Source organism: Homarus americanus, unplaced genomic scaffold (genome assembly GCF_018991925.1).
Source record: "Homarus americanus isolate GMGI-L3 unplaced genomic scaffold, GMGI_Hamer_2.0 scaffold45299, whole genome shotgun sequence".
Lineage (NCBI taxonomy): Eukaryota > Metazoa > Arthropoda > Malacostraca > Decapoda > Nephropidae > Homarus > Homarus americanus.
In genome coordinates this window covers 863,668-885,409 of record NW_024753650.1, presented here as the reverse complement: position 1 = coordinate 885,409, position 21,742 = coordinate 863,668, and the positions used below count along the sequence as shown (strand labels likewise).

The window sequence follows — 21,742 nt, the reverse complement described above, 5'->3', positions numbered from 1 at the left end:
AGTGGGGTGAAGTGGGATGAAGTGGGGTGAAATGGAATGAAGTGGGTTGAAGTAGGATGAAGTGGGTGAAGTGGGTTAAAGTGGGTTAAAGTGGGGTGAAGTGGGCTGAAGTGGGTTGAAGTAGGATGGAGTGGGGTTTAGTGTGCTGAAGTGGGTTGAAGCGGGGTGGGCTGAATTTAACAAAAACGGTGTTAACAGTGGTAGTGGCGTATGGTATAGGGATAGAGTTGTATGGTAGTAATGGTGTTGTATGGTAGTAGTGGAGCAGTATGGTAGTAGTGGAGCAGTATGGTAGTAGTGGTGTTGTATGGTAGTAGTGGAGCAATATGGTAGTAGTGGTGTTGTATGGTAGTAGTGGTGTTGCATGGTAGTAGTGGAGCAGTATGGTAGTAGTGGAGCAGTATGGTAGTAGTGGTGTTGTATGGTAGTAGTGGTGTTGTATGGTAGTAGTGGTGTTGTATGGTAGTAGTGGAGCAGTATGGTAGTAGTGGTGTTGTGTGGTAGTAGTGGTGTTGTATGGTAGTAGTGGAGCAGTATGGTAGTAGTGGTGTTGTATGGTAGTAGTGGTGTTGTATGGTAGTAGTGGAGCAGTATGGTAGTAGTGGTGTTGTATGGTAGTAGTGGTGTTGTATGGTAGTAGTGGAGCAGTATGGTGGTAGTGGTGTTATATGGTAGTAGTGGAGCAGTATGGTAGTAGTGGTGTTGTATGGTAGTAGTGGTGTTGTATGGTAGTAGTGGTGTTGTATGATAGAAGTGGTGGAGCCATTAGGAGTGAAGCAAATTAGAATAGAATAGAGAATGCATTAAATGTATTCATTTTCTTTGTTGTTTTGCAGAGTAAGTTTTCTCGTCCGATTATAAGGGAAACACTACAATTCTTTACATGTTATATATTGTAACATAAAATCAATGGAATAATCGGGAATTTCTACGATCTTAATATTTGCTTTACCTAATAATCATTTTTTTTATATGAGTAAAGTTGGAGATTCTGAAACGTAATATTAAAAGATGATTGTTGGAAAAAATCATTGTTTATATTTACTTAAGAATCGTATCCAACTAATGATTCACAAAAGACTAAAAGAAAAAGGTTTGATTCACAGTAGAATAAAAGAAATACAATGGAAAGCAAATTTAGAACAATATTTACCCACTGGTGCAACTGGCCGCATATTATCAGTCCAAAACACAAGAGGAAAAATCATAAAAATAAGCAAAAAGCAAGCGAACAGTTTGAGCAATCGGGTGAACTATATTGAAACTGAACACAACTTATAAATTTCCACTGCTCCATGTACGTGATCTTGGGAATATACTGAGCGTGAAGTGAAGGAAATTTATTCAGTGGTTGCAATGCACGAAAGAGCAGACACTTGTAAATCGATGAGTTCCTTGCGCATACAGTACAGTGGCGGGGCATAACAGATCACTACATGACTAATTGATAAGTTTGAGGATAACTATATTCTCACTGGAGGTAGTTTCTATTTACTTAAACATTTTCTTTGTTTCATTCCTCTGGACTTCTGTTCTGTATTAGGCAGATATAAATACAAAGAAGCAGATAGATTAATTGTAGCATCAATCACAGTGGCGTTTGCAGTGATGGACCTCGGCCGCAGAGTTCGATTACCAGTTGGCAAGACCAGAGATCCTCCACACTAAATTTCAAAAGTATTTTACGCATTTCACAAACTAAGATCTACCTAGTATTTATACAGTATTGCTACGTTTCCAAGGCTTTTAGATAACTATCATTCGTCAAGACAAATTGAAGCCGATGAGTTCCAGCAACTTTTACAGGTAGCTGAGAGAAGCTTAGAAAAATCAGAAAATATTTGCTTCATTCATGGAATTTTGTACTTATAAACATATGATAAGATCGTGAAAGAAATGTTGTAGAGGAGTGTGAAGTAACCTTGGTTATTTAATGTTTCTATGGAGGGAAAAACATTAAAATTTAAACAAGTATTGGTGACAGGAATGTATCTAACTGGATGAAATTTGAGTTATTTGTTCAGATTTACAATGACGTAAGTCTCTCCCGTGTTCACATCCATAATGGCTAATATCTCACCGGAAGAAAAGATTCATATTGCCTCAATATGTAGTGTTAGGCTTACATAATTATTTTCACTACATTTATCAAGATGATGTGATACGTGATGACCAGCGAGTCTTGTTTAAAGCAAAGATCTGAAACTGACTACTCACAGTTAACTTTCGGTTTAGTCTACCTCACGCTACCCAAGATAAATAGTCTACCATTTCAGTGGCAACGTACAGCGAGAGTTAACGAGGAATGCACACAAAAAAAATCATCATTGTCGTATTGGTGGCGCAGTTTATAACTTTATTTCTGTTGTAGCCACCTGGCGGAGACACCTGACAGCTATCGTCCAATTTGAATCATTAACGATTTATTGGTATGCAAATCATATCCTGGCCTTGGAGGGGGAACTGGGGAGCACTCGAGGAATATTTTATACTTGTAACAGGCAAGACACTCGTGACTGCATACTGTAGTACGGATTCACATCAACAATAACATTAATAAATCAAACACGAGAGGAACCCTACCGACCAGAGCACTTTCTATTGCTGCCAATATGAATAAATTACAACGCATTTGGAACTAAATTTGTGTATGAATGTTATATAGTTCTTAAGTATTAATTTGTATCGGAATTGAAACATCTAAAAAAAAGTTCTACACGTTGGAAAGAGAAGTAAATTGTTCATGAGGATAGACCCACACATGACACACTGATTCTACTCTGATTTATTTGTATGTAAATTCACCGTTGACTGCATTGTACTGTACACACATACTGTAGATAACTCTCTATAAGGACACATATGACAGATAAACCTTATAATCTTGCGTGTTTTTTTTGTTTGTTTTTTTTGCGAGAAATTTTTCATTATAATCGACGACACAGCTTAAACTTCGAAGTAAACAAAGTGTGTGTGTGGAGGGACGGTAGAGTTGGTGCTTGAAGGCTGTACATCATTTTACAGTCTAGTATAGGGAACCAGAATCAAATTAGTGAAATATACAATATAAAGTAATGTATCGTGAGAAACTTTCAGAGCACCAACTTTGCCCTGTCACCATACTTCACTGTTTTTCCGCTTCACAACACATGCGGTCTTACCATTGTTTTGTTTTTAATCGAAAAAGGTTTTAACCCTTTCACAGCGGGAGGTTGCTCTAAATTGAATAAAATCGTCTGGCGGTAGCCAGAATAAAATGGCAGAATATGTGGTAATCTTTTCCAACTTACAGCTGTAGCCCGTGCATTCACAGACACGATCAGTGACATAAAAACTTGAGCTTATTTTGGCAATTCTCAAAAGCCTTATGTTCACAGATACTACAACTTAATTTTACATTTCAGAGGTGATATGTGTGAGTGAAATGATCATTTGTGTGACCATGCATTTAGCATGGACTGCGTGTGTGACACACAGGGCGCGTCTCTCCCCCGTATACAGTACACTATAAGCTTTACGTCCAGAGTTTATATTATAATAATATATGTAAACGACGGATTTTTTCAACACGATGTAGAAAATAAAACAAAAACACTACAATATATAAAACAGCGCAAAACAATTCATAATATATATATATATATATATATATATATATATATATATATATATATATATATATATATATATATATATATATATATATATATATATGCAAGTAAATCACTGTAGGTGCGCGTGATCCAGGTATATGCTGATAACCACAAGGAAAGAAGAAAACGCGAAGTTCCCAAGCGCTTTCGTGTAATTCACATCTTCAGGGGTGAGTACAGACTAAGGAGAAGTACAAAACAAGGTGTATATATATATATATATATATATATATATATATATATATATATATATATATATATATATATATATATACTATAACAGGAATACATAAGTGCTGCAGTACTTACCATTTAAAGTTCTTTATTATGTACACGCACACATACCACTTTTACTGTTTACTCTAACAAGACTTATCAATTGCCCTGTGCATGTTGATAAGTTGATTCATTTTCCGCGCACTAGTATTGACTTCGTGGCCAAATTTAGCAACGAAATAATTTAACGCGTTGTTGCACCGTCCTTTAGCGGCAAATAAAGACGACTACCTCTTCCCTTACTAACACAGAACATTGTAACAACGGCTACAAGCCGGCAGGGAAAAACATGACATAGCTACCGTAGTTTCTGGGAATAATTATGATACGGCAGGTTTGATGAATGACGTGTAGGTGATGATTGTCATGAGAGGCACAGTGAATATAGAGATATCCCGCAAAGAACGGTGTTGCAATATAGTACTGCAGTAGCTGGTGTTCTGGTTAGCTAGGGGATACCCGGACAAAATTCTGCTAGACAGTTTTTCATTGAACGAAAATCTCACCACTAAAATAGTAACATTAACATGATAAAATTCTACCAAATCAAGTTTAAAGTCTTAATATTCTATTACCTCAATCACATCGGGATTAGGTCAATAATTGTTGCCGGGGAAGGTCACACCAACAAACGCATCGAACTTCAGGACACGGAATAAACAGGGACACTTTCGCGCCACACATTGAAAATGACAATGCCTAGTACACGAAGCTTTGCGTTACCGTACAGTACACACCTACACTGTGACAAGCAACATGACGTACACACCTGCACTATGACATGCAATGCATTACAAACGATAATAGCTGCAATAGTTCTGTAGTGAAAAAAATATACGCAATGGGATGTTGGAATCGATAAATGTCAGAAAGTTCGGCCGACTCATTGTAAAACGTTGTTCAAGAGATGCATCATCGATTAATCTGAAGTAGGTCAACCAACAGCTGATCTAGAGCAGCGAGACAATAAGGTCACAGCCTAAGTCTGCTATACTGTACTTGGACCGGCTTGGACTTACAGTAGCAACACACTGATATGGAAGGCTAAAGCACACCAGTTAATTTTGAGAACCCAACTAATCTAACTTGTGGTCGCCCTGATTTGAGCTGATTAACGTTAATTGAATCGATATTTACGTAACTTAACTTTCTACATGATATTTATTATATTAACTGATCGATAGACTATAACTAACTAGTTGTTATATTTAGTTAACAGTAATAACATAGCTACCTAGGCGCATCACTGGAAAATCAATGTAGCCTAGCCTAGCCAAGCAACATGTCCACACAGGTTTCTCCCAGCGCTGCCCTGAGTCGTACACCAACTGTTATTACACTTTCTCTCTCCTGAAAACTAACATTGTAAAAATAGTCATTTAGAATCAAATGATGTATGTTACCATCCTGCCATTTTCCATTAGAATTGTGACATGTGGGGAAGTGTGTTTACTACTATCTGTAAACCTGCACTGTCTAACGTGATTATCGCCTGCCACGTAAATAGTATCATCAACCAGCTAACTAAACAGTTTATATAATTCATGTTTGAAGCAAGAAAATATAACGGCATATTTCACGGTAGTTATGTGATGGTACATTTCTCTGTTATAACGTGGACAAATTATTTCACGGAGGTGGTATAGCATTGGACAAGCAAAGGTAGTAGGTAGTTGGCAGGTAGTATGCAGCTAGTTGGTAGTAGGTAGTAGGCAGCTACCAAACAGGGAGGTACTACCGCCTGGGAAGATATTGGAAGCCTAATGTGTTGTCTAATGGTAGACCCTGCTGCCATATGGCATCACGAAAATTGTAGGGTCTCAATTGTTTCTATTACATGACAAAACAACATACACATATAGCGTTTCTCACTGTTGATTTTTTTTCATTCTTGCATTTCTTTGTATGTATTATTATCACAGTGTTGTTGTTATTATTATTATTATTACCATTAATATTTTGTTTTACTTTTTATTATAAATTTTATTTACTATGAATTATTATTATTATTAAATTTTCGCCCCCCAGGCCCTGATGTGGGTCAGTGACCTGTGCCCGGGTGGGCTAATCCCAGGTAACAAAAAAAATGCAACATACATAATGTATATCGTTTCTCACTCTTGGTTTATTTTTTTTCATTTTTGTATTTACTTATTATTATTATTATTATTATTATTATTATTATTATTATTATTACTATATTTTTATTTTTTATTATTTTGTATTAATTATCATTATATCCCCCCCCCCCTCAGGCCCTGATGTGGGTAAGTGGCCTAGACACGTGACATTTCAAGTTAGAAGCATAAATCATGGAGGCTTCACTATGTGCATACGCCAGGACAAGTTCTACGTGAGATTCTGTTATCTTGTGGTTTACATGACTTGCCGGCTTACGATAATACTCCGTTGCATGACTTGCGTGGCTTGAAAGGTGATAATATTAGTTCTTGATTTATTAGACTTCAACTTAATTAGTTATTATAGGCTATGAGAGAACTTTTGCATGACTTATCACTACGATGAGGCTGATGATATGCTTTACTAGGCTACTTTACACCTACAGTAGTACATGGCTTATTAACTTATGGTTTGCAGGTTTAATTATATAGTGACCATAAATTATCTGGCCACTTTTAAAACTTAAGAACCTCCTTAATAATCTTAGATAAAACACATTGTTTTATTACTGACAACACCTCATAAGAACATATCATTTGTTGATTAAGTTAAACGTTAGTTTTGGTTAGGTTAGGTTAGGTGCACAATTTTTTTTCCCAAATATTCAGAAGAAAAAATTATTTCCAAATCCCATACAGCATACTATAATAAACATGACACCGTAACCGTTCTTTTATTGGTGTTGTTAATGTACTACTACCCTTCAACAACTATTGTCTTGAAACATGTATTTGAGGTTAGTAATTGCACTAGTCACCAACAACTGAAAATTAGTAAAGTTTTCATTATTTTGTCGATACACCTTTTCTCGTACTGGTGGAGGCGAGTGTAACAAGCAGCATACAGGAAAAAAATATCAAGTTTCCACTGTCTTAATAATAGTGCTTGTAATTCTTTACAGCAGTTGGTTCACCTCTCTCACTGACTTCACATATACTAAAGCAAACAGCAAGTAACCAATAGTAAACGAACATGTAATCAGTTTAGTCCTGTTGTACACCATAAAACGTCTGCAGACACAAACTTAAAGTATTACCTTATTTCACTAACACTGAAAACTGAACATTACATAAGGCGAAAATTCTTGGTGGGAATGATTTTGTCGGGCCTAAAGTGGTCTTCATAGTGTGATGTGATTAATGGCACGAAATCGTCTTGTGTACGCGTGACTAACACTACTTTTTTCGCCATCTTATGTTTATACTTCTCAGCTGATTGAGGGATGAGACGGTCTTGTTATATGGTTGTAAATATTTTTGTTGGCCCACAAGGATCGATCATGACAGGCATCAAGAAATTCTCGGTAGTTGAGATGACAAAAATGTACCTTTGGGAAGTACCTAAACATAGCCTGTAGAATGGTTGTATCTGAGACAAACTGTGGACGGCAAACAACCGAACTCCCAAGTTTCTATACTGCAAAATCTTGGTTTTTAAAGCATCAACTACCCAAATACACAGGAAATTATGTTCTCTTACCTTTCTTCGTTTTCTGGTCAGCTTAAAATTAATACACTTGAATCTATGATGACGGAAATTCAATAATCCATTGGAGCACAAATCAAAAGTTACTTACTGTCCATGTTTTCACCGTGTGACGTCAGGGGCGCTGTGTCACTTCTACCTCGAAAATCTTCCAATGGAACTAACTCTTGTCTTACAGTAAACCCTTTGGTAAGACTAACAAAATAAGCTTACGAGTAAATGGATGCGATAGCAATTCAAAAGAGACCTTACTGAGGTGGGCTTAATACATAATGTAATTTAATAAGTGTTATATTTAAGGTTGGCTCCCGACCTGGGGAAATCTAGGAGACTTTAAAACGGGTATTTGACTGCATGTTTGTTTACAAATTAACAATCATAAGTTTATTGTGTATTTTCTGTCGCAAGGCTAAACCAATTGTTTCCGTAATGCGAGTTAGCCTCATACAAGCCAAGGGTTTCCCATAATTGAACAAGAGCAATGATCTGCTCAGTCTTTTAACAGATTAATGCCCGGATTTATGATGATAACCGAAATGAAACATCCCACTTATCTCTCATCTCTGTTATGGGCGACTTGGGAATACTAGGTTAGTCGAACTTGTGTGCAATTACTGTTTAGTGCATTCATCTTTACGATATCCTAAAAAAATAATAACAATGCTCATCTGTATTTTTAAATACTGCAATCTAATTCAAGCTCAAGCTCTCCCAGTTGATGCACACAAAAGGGTATAATTCTACATCCCGCCAAAAGCCTGGAGAAGCATTTAGATTCAGAATATAATCTCTGACCCTTGCTCCTCGGGGGCGAGGTACATCATATTTCTAACAGGCTGTATATTGTATCGCATAACATTTTCTGTCTTGGTGCTTTTCGCTATTTAAAGGCGACGGAAATTTTCGTATTTACAGTCAGCGAACAACAGTTAAATCAGACTGACAACGGTTGAAGTTTCTGTGCAACCGGATGGTTTCCTTATCAAATACAATCCTCTATATACGTCATTGTTCGTCCTTTTTTTTCTTGTAAACTAGAATGTAACTAATTACTTCCATGGATAATAGTACATCCTGTCTTTGTTAAACATATGCGTCATATCCTCTCCTAGCACGTGCTTACGGGGCTCTCTTTACATTTTGTACCCACTTTCCTGTAACTTAAGATCCTGTTTATTAATAACGAGTAACAACTTAGCTTAAGAATATTCCTCTGTTTTCTTAAGTTTCACGATATTACGAACTGTCACTTAAAATATATAACTCAGATGATGAGGTATAGATTGTCGATGTACTCGGAAGACACAAACTGATACGTAAAAAAAAAAAGTTTAATAGATAGAACCTGATGGTAGAAATGGCTGATGCAGGATGGCTGGAGGGTGGTGGGGGTTGGGGGGTGTGAGGTAGATCGGCAAGGTAGCAGGGTGGAGGCGGCAAGTTCGGCAACACAGTGCTGGATTTTGTGCTGGTGTGTGTGGACCGTTCGCTCCAGCTCCCACTTGGTAGGTTACCATCCACGTTCTTTACCAATATCCGTTCGTTGTTATAAAGTGTCCTCTAGAGTCTATGCAATCACTTGTGTGTGAATGACTACTTAATAGACTTCCCCACAGCATTAATAAAAAAGTTAGGTGATATTTGACAACAAAAGTGAATAACAATGGAAACGCACGTCGAAGGATAATTTACAGGCATACACATCAGATACATGGTGAAGTATTTCTTGTGTTTGTTGTTCGTCCTCTATGGTAAATACAGATGACCACAAGTTGAACAATGCAACAGTCATCTACTGACATGGTTACATTAACCCAGGGCATCTGCAAAAAAAAAAAAATAATAATAATAAAGAAGGCAGCATATATCACCATAATATATTAAGTTTCATTTATTGATCTATGCAGTTACTGTGAAAATAAACATAAAGTATCACCATTCATTTGAGAGGGAGTTGTGTTGCGCTGGTCAGAGAAAACGGTGTTTCCGGATCCTTTGCTAAGGGTGTGTTGCGGCAAAATGCAAGTGAAAGTGCGTCAATACCGAGCAAGCAAGTGTGGTACGGTATTCTCCCGCCTCCTTGCACTTGATATAGAAGTTAGATTTGTTTGTCACCGGAGCAACATAGGGTACTTACCACCTGGCCACAGCCTTGAAACAAGTTCACAGTAACATGACTTATTGTAATGGGATATAAAATTAAGTTGATAGTGACGTCACTTTTTTCATTGTAAGATTAGTATCGCTTCTTGTTTACATACTACAGTCCATGTCTCGTAGATGAGCTTTGGTCAATATATTTAATAGTTAATGGTGGGTATGTTAATAGTCTAATGTAAGAACGAGTTTTGTTAGCCAAGTTAAATCAGTTTGGTATTATTATCATTTTGGTCATTAGCGAATTTTAAGTTTGTATAAAATTATGTTTTTCCGATGGTTTTTGACGTGTTGGACGATTCTGACCTTATTTGCTGTCGTAAATTACTACTTTTTGTGATTTTCCTCCACCCAAATACTGTAGGTAGATGATCGAAACGTTAAGTTCCCTCCCTCTTATTTTATAATTCTTGCACGGGTAGTGGAAAGCTAGTCAGTCTAAAGAAAAATATTGTTTCCGCTTTGGCCTTCTTTTGGGAGTGCTGGCAAGACCTTGTGTTGGGCGACGTTTGATATAATGAGGGAAACTTCTCTCTCTGTTACAAGAGGTTGGGAAGTGATGATTTGAGCATAAACAGAATTAGTTGTGTGAGTGATGGTTGCGTGGGTGTGGTAGTGTTCAACAATGGGACGTCTACGTGTTGGGGACTAAAGCACGCACTCGGTCAATACTTGCAAGCACAAGCATCAATAGGATTATCCATTTGGAATTAGTATGTCGTCTGATAATTTTTTGAGTTATTAAATACTTAAGAAATATCAGTAGAATTAATAGGGTAGAAAGTGCAAGAGGCGATTCTTAAAAAAAAAAAAAAAAAAATCGGGGGAGGTCAACCAGTTAAAAAAAAAACTTTCTCCTCAGTACTTATAGATACGGATCATCATTTTGTTATCCACCTTGATATTTGTGTAGGGGTTTCAACGGTGTGGCAACTATTCCACTGGACGCTGGAGTGAAATTTAAGAGGGTTAAGTGACCTTGATCATCTTAGTGAGAATATGACCGAACACCAAATCCAAATAAAGTTTAAATTTTGATCTTTGTCCTCATAAAATCCTTAAAAGGTTCAGAACAAAAAATTAATGACATTTAGGCATATTGGAATACGGTACAAGTCAGCCAGATTCCAATTGGCTCAGAAATGACAATTGCGATAAACTGTAAATTAAACTGTTCCTGAGAAGAGAGAATAAATGAGAATAAATTAGACAAAAATATGACTCCCACCTTCAGAGGACAGTTCATTATAAAAACGAAACCACTGTACTTGTAATGATCTTATGAAGCTAACACCTTGATAGAGCTGGTTCAAACCTTTCATGGAAAACTACAGACTTGCAACAAACCTTCTTTAAACAATTACTTGCACTACTGTCTTTTATATTTTATGACTACTAGGCTAGGTATGAGTGTGTCATGATCGGGTCAGCAGGATTAGGTTAGGTGTGAGTGTAGGAATCAGTTTAATATAAAATGACAGAACAGGGTGTAGTGATTAACTCAGCCACCATATTTACCACATTATTATACAGTAAGTAGAATATTAGTACTGTAGTAGTAGTCGTCACGTGCTAGGCTTGATGTTACGACTAGCCTAGCCATGGTAATCAAAGCAACGCGGTTACGGTAATCTGGTTAAACATTCAAGGTTATAATATCTGACTGTCTGAATGATGATACAGTACTTTTAATTAGGGAAGTGAATCAATACACAGCAATTACACTACAAAGAATATCCTCCCTCGCTCGTTCCCTCTACGTCCCTCACTCTTGCTAAACCTGTATCATCTGGAAATGGATACACTTAACATTCCTTAATCTGTAGTAGTTTTATTCAAAGCTATGTATTATGAACGAGGTAACACAAGGATGAGGTTTAATAAGCGTGAATCTTTCGTACAAATTTATGAAAAATAATTGTAAGGATTGGAGAGGAATTTCCTGTCCAAGCATTTTTTCCTAGAATGTTTAACCAGAAATTTAATGCTTTATATCTGCTTGTTCATACGGTTGCAACATATATAATTTGTATCCTTTTTACTGTTCCACTTAAACTGTATGTGTATTATAGTTTTATTAATCTTTTGGTGTAAATATTTAGCTAAAAAGAATAGTCTTTCAACCTTTAGTGTGGATGCATGTGGTAGCAAAGTGCGCCAACTCAACAACAATGGTTTCGGTCTGCTTGAATCTCCAGCCAATGTTCTACTTTCCCTCAGTTTTCTGGAGTATATTGCAGTTATTATACTGTGCATTCTTATTCAAGATGAGCGGAAAGAGGCCATCAAGTGGAAGTGCTAGCAGTGGTGATAAAAGATTCCATAAAGGAATTGCATTGGACATAAAACTTAATGTTTCAAGGAGGTAACTCCCAGTAACTCTGATCCCACAAGTTCACCTCGCCACCTGCAGCACTCAACATCGTTTCTGATAAGTAAAATTCGAGTGCTTTGTTCATTTATTATCATGTTACATCATGAATGATTCATTGCATATGGTTAAAACCCTCTGATTTCATTCATAGATGTGCTTGTTTCACTTTTTTGGGCCTAAAAATTTGTCCTTAGGAACGCAACTCAACTTTTATAATGGAAGTAGAAGTATATGGGAAAAATTGTTTCGCTCTACGGAATTTCGCGTTTCCGAAACCCGGGGATGCCTGTAGTAGGTTTGACGAACACATATGAATTATATTTTACACAATATAAGATTTTTTGATGCGGTTCCAGGCACTGTAAACTGCAGTTTTTTTTATGAGTTCATTTCATCTCATAAAACACTCAAGATTGGTATCTACAGCAGGTTTGTAGTTAAATAAATGTACTCCCTATGGCATTTCATCGAGTCGTGCTGATACTAGGTTGTTTGTGTTTGTGAGCAAAATAAGTCCCAAATACTTGCTAGTCCATTCAGGGCAGTGTGGATACAGGCCACGTGAAGACGAAGCCACAGGTACAAAAGCAGACCTCGCCGTGCGTCATAGAAACAATAGCCGTAGAGAACTTGGGTTGTTGAAACTATATGCGGTGTTGATAGGTTTACTCGTGTTTGTGTCCACTGTGATAGACATTATCCACACACGCTGCAACTCTATTTTGTCAGTGTATGTTTTAAGAAATTTTCCTGTGGGATTTTGGCTAGTAAAAAAGGGGTTTGCAGCATGATGTTCGACAAGGTGTATATCATGCCATACCAAAGACGTTCTGTGATATCCTGTAACTAAACTATAAAAATATATCTAGTGCATCTAGTTACAAAAAATAAAATTATAACTAATAAAGATTGAATATGTGAAGAAAAAAAGCGGGCACACCAATTACCTATTCTATGAATTAAATTGAATTGCTTGAAAGAATCCACACTAAGACGTACAGTACTTGTAGACATCAGTGCTTTCTAATTATGCCTTCATGGAGTGCTTGGCGTTGTTGGCCAGGACTGTCAATAAAGTGCATTTGTCGCTAAAAGTAACTCCCGGTCGCCCTTTTGGTTCATGGCTCCATTCTTTGATAGCATTGGGGTCAGAAATTATTTAGCCTTCAATTTTCAATTTGATGTATGTATGTATATTATGTATGCTGTATGTATATTATGCATGTGTTCTGGGTATCAAGTTCTATCTACAGGAGCGAACACAAACACCTGTAGAGTTTTCGTAGGTTCTATTTTCTGGATAAACAGAGATACACACGGAAGGTGGCGCTCCTCACTCTGTATGGGGGGGTCAACTAGCCTCTCTGGCGACATGTGGTAAGTGATACATTAGCAGCTTCCATTTGTCGCCAGGCACATTAATTAAGCATGTGGGGCATGGTAAATACATTGCCACACGCTGCTAGCTAGGCTGAATAAATAGTGTATATAAATGGAGCACATAATTAATATACATACATAATATACATACAGCATACATAATATACATACAATGTATCGTGTCCTTGTACCTGCATAATAGGTTGAAAAAATTCAACGGGTATCTGGTGGATCGTTTATTTGTTTACTCTACGCACTGTTGTGTTTTTCTCACACGTCTGAAATCTGCGGCGCAACATGTTACTAAACATGGAAATTCCTATGAAAACAGACCTGCAAGGGGCCACGCATTCAAGACTGTAATTTTGTATGTAACCAACAACATATGTTGTGTCAAGCTATGGCGACGTGTAATCAGTGTAGGACACGTCTGAGCGTCTCCGTCATATACCTCCACCTAGAAAGTTGAACCTACTGCGTTGTATATTATGCTGTGTGACACCCTAGCGCCTAGCTTATATAGTTTTAAACTAGGTTGGGGTGTCAGATGGTTCACCTAACCAGACCTAAGACATGCAGTAGTTACTTTTGGATATGTTTATTATTATTCAGACAAAAACATTAACAATATAGTATATGATTGTTGTGTTTGTTGAATTATTGTTGTTGTTGTGTTGACGTATTTCGTTAACTTAGAACGTTATAGTGCCAACAATCTCTATACTGTGCTGTATATATGTTACAGCCAAAGTGTATAGCTAGTCATTTCGTGAAATGACTAGCTATCTTGCGTAATGTAAACTAACTTAATTTAATTTTAACCTATCCAAACCTATTTTATCCTATCCTTGCCTAACCTGACCTAGCCAAACTTAACCTAACATTAGATTGGTTAGGTAAGGCAAAACCAGTTTTGGTTAGGTTAAGTTAGGTATCCTTATGAAACCGACCTAACTTAACCTAACCTAACATACTCTAACCTGACCACGACTAACTTAACTAATCTAATGTTCAGTTAGTAGGTTAGGCTTGATAAAGATAGTACAGTATACAATTGGTTTTGTTAGGCTAAATTAGATTTAAAAAATTTGCATTACACAAGTTGACTAGTCATTACACGAAATGGCTGGTTGCACACTTTGACTATAACGCATATATTACTGTACAGTATAACTAAACGCATACGTCAACAACCTGTGTTTAGGATGCACTACAAGTCGTTTCACGCACTGAATGGAAAAATATTAAGCGAAGCTAATAAGAGATAATTATTGTGTAAGATATTTATTTATTTATTTGTTTAATTTTATTTACGTTTGCATATGTGTTTTATGAAAGATTGTCTTATTATTATTATATATATATATATATTTTTTTTGGGGAGATTTATTTTTTTATTATTTTTTTTTTATTTGTTATTATTATTATTATTATTACAGTATATATATATATATATATATATATATATATATATATATATATATATATATATATATATATATGTATTTCATGTAAATCCACAATGAAAACGTGGATATATATATATATATATATATATATATATATATATATATATATATATATATATATAATATTTTGGGGGTTTTGACCATGTTACTGTTTTACCCCCTCCCCTCCCCTCCCCCTCCCGTCCCCTCCCCTCCCGTCCCCTCCCCTCCCGTCCACCCTGTGACTGTACTGTGAAACCGCCTTAAAATTTAACATAAAAATAGTCCAAATCGATCTAATGTCAACGACCTTGGCTGGTGTCATGGCGCTCACTGCAGCAGTAGTCGGAAAGTGGGTGGCGTCAAACACACACACACACACACGCACACGTCATCAGTTATAACTCTTCCTGCTGCTTCGTATTTACTGACTTCATATTGTAAACTATTATTTTTTTAATAGGAAATCGAACAGGTGACACGTTAAGTCGGTCTATGACGCGGGTGGATGAGATCAGACCCGTCAATAGTCTGTCTGCTGCTTCTCTCCCCATTCAGTGTGTCATTGCGGAGTGGAGGAGGGAAGGGAAGGCGGGTGGCAGGTTTGTTGTTCATTTAGCCTATATAACTCCTACACTAATTTATGGAGAATATTGTCTGGCGTTAGTGATTACTCGTGGTGGCGTTCGTGATTGCTCGTGCTGGCGCTGTGATTCATGATGGGAGTCAGTAACGCTTGATCTAAGTAAAAAGAGATTTTATGGTTGAAGTGCTGGATGGTATGGTATGGGTGGGATAACATGACCTAAGGAATCAATACTTCCTCACCTCAACCAACTTCACCTCAACCAACCTCACCTCAACCAACCCCCACCTCAACCAACTTCACCTCAACCAACTTCACCTCAACCAACTTCACCTCATCCAACCCCACCTCAACCAACTTCACCTCAACCAACCCCACCTCAACCAACTTCACCTCAACCGACTTCACCTCAACCAACCCCCACCTCAACCAACTTCACCTCAACCAACCTCACCTCAACCAACCTCACCTCAACCAACTCCTCACCAACAACCCAACCTCACCTCCCGACAACACCGCTCGCTTCACCAATACACCCTGCCATCACAGCCAAGCACATCACCCCAGGTCACTCACTGATGACCCCAAATTCTAGGTCAACTATTCCCTTTCCTTCCTCTTTTCCTTCTCCTTCTTATATGGTGGATAATTGTGGATTGACCTCCTCCACATCATCCACCCTTCCTCTGTGAAATCATCCTTCCTCCATTCCGTCACCAACCCGCCCCGCCTCTGCCTCTCTCTCTCTCTCTCTCTCTCTCTCTCTCTCTCTCTCTCTCTCCGTGGTGGAATATGTGGTTGGATGGCATGCAAGCACCACGTTCACTTGACTTTGCTATTAACTTTTCTACCTACCCGGAGTGGACACGTGTTGGGGGGGCATGATAATTCTGGCCACCTGAGAGAGAGAGAGACAGAGAGAGACAGAGAGAGGGAGAGGAATCACATGCAATCCACGTGTGTTTGGTACATAAGAGAGAGAGAGAGGGGGGGGGGAGGTCCTGATGGTTGGCAATGTTTTGATGTTTCGAGAATAACTATGATTTTCGTGATTCGTGTTTCTCACTTGCCAAACAACGCACGTGACTCACCATTCCAAGCAGCATGATTGTCTATTTTTATTTTACGGGGATTAGCCCACATCAGGGCCTAAGGGGCCAAAATATAATAACAATAATAATTATTATTATTATTATTATTATTATTAAAATAAATAAAAATTTTAATAGATAAAATAATGATAATAATAAATAAACAAATACAAAAACGAAAAAAAAGGATCAGTAGTGAGAAACAATATATGTATGTTGTGTTGTTAAAGTGAGAGAAACAATTGAGACCCTGCAACTGTGTGTAAATGAGGCAGAAAGTCAGATCAGCAACCTGGGACTGCTATTTGTATTAGGATCTTCATTACGTGTTGGTTGGTAAGTCTAACCCAAGCGAGTTAGCCTACCTGTGTGTGGGCGTGTGAGAAGGGCGAGGGTGTGGACATCTGTGGGCGTGGAAGAAGGGAGAGGGTGTGGATGTATGGGCATGAGAGAAGGGTGAGAGTATTGATGTCTGTGGGCGTGAAAAAAGGGCGGAGGTATAGATGGTTGGTGGGCGTGAAAAAAGGGCGGAGGTATAGATGGTTGGTGGACGTGAGAGTAGGGTACCAGTGTGGATATCTGTGAAGGCGTGAGGGAAGGGCAACGGTAAAGATAAGAACTGCAGCGGGACTATTGGTCCATACTGGGCAGTCCCGTTTACACCCAACCCCTATCGCTCATATATCCATCCAACCTGTGTTTGAAGCTATCCAGCGTATTCGAGTTCATGATGATGTTTGGTTACTTGTTCCACTCATCCACTACTCTATTTCCAAACCAGTGTTTACCTATCTCGCGCCTAAACCTAAATTTGTCTAATTTACAACCATTGCTACGATTTCGCTCCTGGTTGGATAGTTTGAGTACCTTTGTGGTATCACCTTTGTTTAGTCCTGCCTTCCATTTATACACCTCGATCATATCGCCCCTCACTCTACGTCTCTCGAGGGAGTGCAAATTAAGACGCTTTAACCTTTCTCTGTACTCAAGGTTCCTAATGCCCGGGATTAGTCTTGTCAATCTCCTCTGAATTCTTTCTAGGGATTCTATATCCATTCTGTAGTTTGGTGACCAGATCTGAACCGCGTAATCCAAGTGAGGTCTCACAAGCGCAAGATATAGTTTTAGGATAACCTCGCTCGTCTTGTAACTAACACTCCTTTGTATGAACCCAAGTACTATATTAGCCTTGTTTCGAGCAAATACACATTGTTGACTAGGTTTAAGATTCCTACTTATCATTACTCATAAATCTTTCTCACAGTCGGATGTCTCTATGACAACGTTGTTCATCTGGTACCTGGTTTCTCTGTTTACATCTCCTAGAGTCTAGGACCTAGACTAAGTAGATGGCCGCGTGGGCGTGAGAAAGGCCAGCGAACTCAGTATTGATTTTTTATTTTGCCGCTTACAGCGGTTACTTTATTGTGCACCCCACACTCATCCTGTGAGTGGTAGCGCAAAAGGATTACAGAGTAGAGTTTACAAAGGGTCATAATAATTAACCCCCGTTGTCAGGATATTATGGCACTGAATGTTACACAGTATTTCAATTACATTATTTGTTTAGTTGTATACATAAAGGGTAACTTATTCACAACTGCGTGAGTACAAGAGTGTGAGGCATTATGCCTGGCCGCACACTCTGTTATTCACATTTACGTGAGAAGTATTCAAGCACATTGTGTATTTGGTTCTATAGTTACTAAGTGCAAAAAAGTGGATACAATCTTAATATGTCGGCTATCTTGCCATTAGAGATGAAGTGTTGTGCCATTTCACACACAGTGTGCTTGGACCTGTCCCTAAAAGGTTCTATCTTCACACAGTCGAGGACGTAGTGTTCAAGTGTGTGGCTGTATGTCTGGCCGTACACACACTTTACATTTAGTCAGTAGGTGTGCGTGTGTGAATGAACATTGTCCGTCCAAACAGGTGGACTACCAGAGGTTACGTCAGCTGAGACGTAAACAATCACCCGATGACTAAAAACCCAAATGCTATATCTGAGAGTCTTGGGTTTAGGTTAGGTTAGTTAGGTTAGGTTAATTAGGTTAGGTTATGTAAGATTAGGTTAGGTTAGGTTAGGTTAGTTAGGTAGGTTAGGTTAATTAGGTTAGGTTATGTAAGATTAGGTTAGGTTACAGTAGTTTAGATTGAATTAGCTTAGGTTATGTTAAGTTAGATTGACATTAAAAGGGGGGCTAATCCTCAGGTGGTGCAAATAATTACGTCTTGGATTACAACACGAGTAAGCAGTGTAACGAAGGGTGACGCAACTCACGAAAGCTGCCTCCTCTTTCACACACACACACACACACACACACACACACACACACTTAACTAGTTCTTATGTGGGTGGAATATTTTGCCAGTTTTACACAAGCCTTAATTAATAGCTAAATTAAGCGGCTACATCAATATACAGTATACTGCACGTGGTATACCTTATATGTGTATTGTGTACAGTATATGTTGTATAACCTAGAGTATGTGTTATAAACTCACTGTATATTTCTCTTATCTTTCTTATCAGTGAATTACCTGTAGTCTTGCCTCCCCCCCCTACCTTTTAGGTTTATTTTACCTAATGATTTTATATCCTAATTCTACCTGGGAAGGGGGAAGGGTTAGGTTGGATTAGATTAAATTACGTTAGATTATTTTAGGTGAGGTTAAATTAGATTATGTCAGGTTAGGTTGGGTTAGAGTTTAGTCAGGTTAGGTCGTGGTTAGTGGATCATGGGTCGTAAGTCGTGGTTAGTGGATCATGGGTCGTAAGTCGTGGTTAGTGAATCATGGGTCGTAAGTCGTGGTTAGTGGATCATGGGTCGTAAGTCGTGGTTAGTGGATCATGGGTCGTGGGCGTGATACCTCCCCAGGAATACCACCACACTAACCCATGTACCTCAGCCTGACTACAGAGGAGTGTTTACAGCAACGATCTTCCGCAGTGCCGTACTGATCACTACTGCACCTGCCACCGTCCCCACCCAGCCGCCTCCCTCCCCGCGCGTAGCCTGGGTGACCATTCAAGGGTGGCGGTCAGCTGATATCATGGGGTGGTGGTCAGCTGATATCATGGGGTGGTGGTCAGCTGATATCATGGGGGTGGTGGTCAGCTGATATCATGGGGTGGTGGTCAGCTGATATCAAGGGTGGTGGTCAGCTAATATCAAGGAGTTGGTCATTGATATCAAGGAGTGGTGGTCAGCTGATATCAAGGGGTGGTGGTCAGCTGATATCATGGGGTGGTGGTCAGTTGATATCAAGGGTGGTCAGCCGATATCATGGGTGGTGGTCAGTTGATATCATGGGGTGGTGGTCAGCTGATATCATGGGGGTGGTGGTCAGTTGATATCAAGGGTGGCGGTCAGCCGATATCATGGGGGTGGTGGTCAGTTGATATCAAGGGGGTGGTGGTCAGCTGATATCATGGGGTGGTGGTCAGTTGATATCAAGGGTGGCGGTCAGCCGATATCAGTTGGTGGCGGTCAGTCCTGATATCATGGGGTGGTGGTCAGTTGATATCAAGGGGTGGCGGTCAGCTGATATCATGGGGGTGGTGGTCAGCTGATATCATGGGGGTGGTGGTCAGCTGATATCAAGGGGTGGTGGTCAGCTAATATCAAGGAGTTGGAGGTCAGTTGATATCAAGGGTGGCGGTCAGCTGATTAAACTTAACCTAACCTACTCCAACCTAATCCTCACCTAACCTAACCCAACCCCTTCATTTCACGTTAGGGTGTTTAGTTATCAGGTGAAATAAGTTAGGGCGCTTGCGAGGCGAGCATGCTGATCATTACACCACAGGTAACCATACACACACACACACACACACACACACACACACACACACACACACACACACACCTGTTTGAGACCCGATAGATTCCAGGTTTCTTGGCTTTTGTTTATCGTGGGAAAGTCATTATAGTAGTGTTGTTTTAAAGTGTTGAGGCGTGGTAAGGTGTGTTGGAGTGTGTTAAAGTGTTGAGGCGTGGTAAGGTGTTTTGGAGTGTGTTAAAGTGTTGAGGCGTGGTAAGGTGTGTTGGGATGTGTTGTGTGATGAAGTTGATCCTTTAAGGTGTTAAAAGTGTGTTGAGGTGATCTTTAAAGTGAAGGTAAGAGTATAGTAAGTATACATATGCGTACGAGTATGTAAGAAAATAACGTACAGACACACATGGATTGATACGCGTACACTGACTCTGAGCATCGCATGTTTATACACAAGCAATTATACACACACGTACGCATGCATACATATATATACATACACCCATCCATACATACACATAATACACATACAATCATGAACATATGCCCATAAATACGTAGAGTACATACACACATTCTCACACATACATCCTTGACCACCGAAGGGTCAAGACGTAACTGGCGCTCCTCTCGGAGCAGCCAGGTCAACTGTTAAGTTGGCCCATACCAACCCCTTCCCCTGAACCCTCCTCCCCACCGGAATATAAGCAAGTTCTCGCCAGAAGTTACAATTTCATTTAGGAAAGGAATGGAACCAGTGTTAAACAGAGGTGAACAGTGCTTAAGTCAGTGAGAACAACTCAACAGTGACAGTCGTACCCATGATAACCTTCACACAGTGAGGTCCCAGGTACCCAGTGATAACGGCCCGTGATAACCAGCGATGTGTTAATCCGTCTACGATAGGAAGGCCTGGGACCAAACCTCACTCATATAACACCATCTGTGAGGGAATTACTACACCACATGTCCCTCATAACACCATATGTGAGGGAATTGCTACACCACGTCAAGTCCCTCATCACACCATCTGTGAGGGAATTACTACACCACGTGAGGACCCTCATAACACCATCTGTGAAGGAATTACTACACCACGTGAGACCCCTCATAACACCATCTGTGAGGTAATTACACCACGTGAGGTCCCTCATAACACCATCTGTGAGGGAATTACCACACCACGTCAGGTCCCTAATAACACCATCTGTGAGGGAATTACTACACCACGTGAGGACCCTCATAACACCATCTGTGAGGTAATTACACCACGTGAGGTCCCCCATAACACCATCTGTGAGGGAATTACTACACCACGTCAGGTCCCCCCT

The 21,742-nt window shown here is 39.1% G+C and overlaps 1 protein-coding gene across 1 annotated transcript in view; it reads left to right on the top strand.

The window, feature by feature from the left end:
* Window positions 1-9,028: 9,028 nt before the first annotated feature.
* The window catches only part of LOC121855412 (solute carrier family 13 member 5-like), a 34,245-nt gene continuing 21,531 nt past the window's right edge, over window positions 9,029-21,742 (top strand). Inside the window, exon 1 of the mRNA XM_042350318.1 lies at window positions 9,029-9,100. The gene's annotated coding sequence lies outside the window, so the exon portion shown is untranslated. The remainder of the gene's footprint in view (window positions 9,101-21,742) is intronic.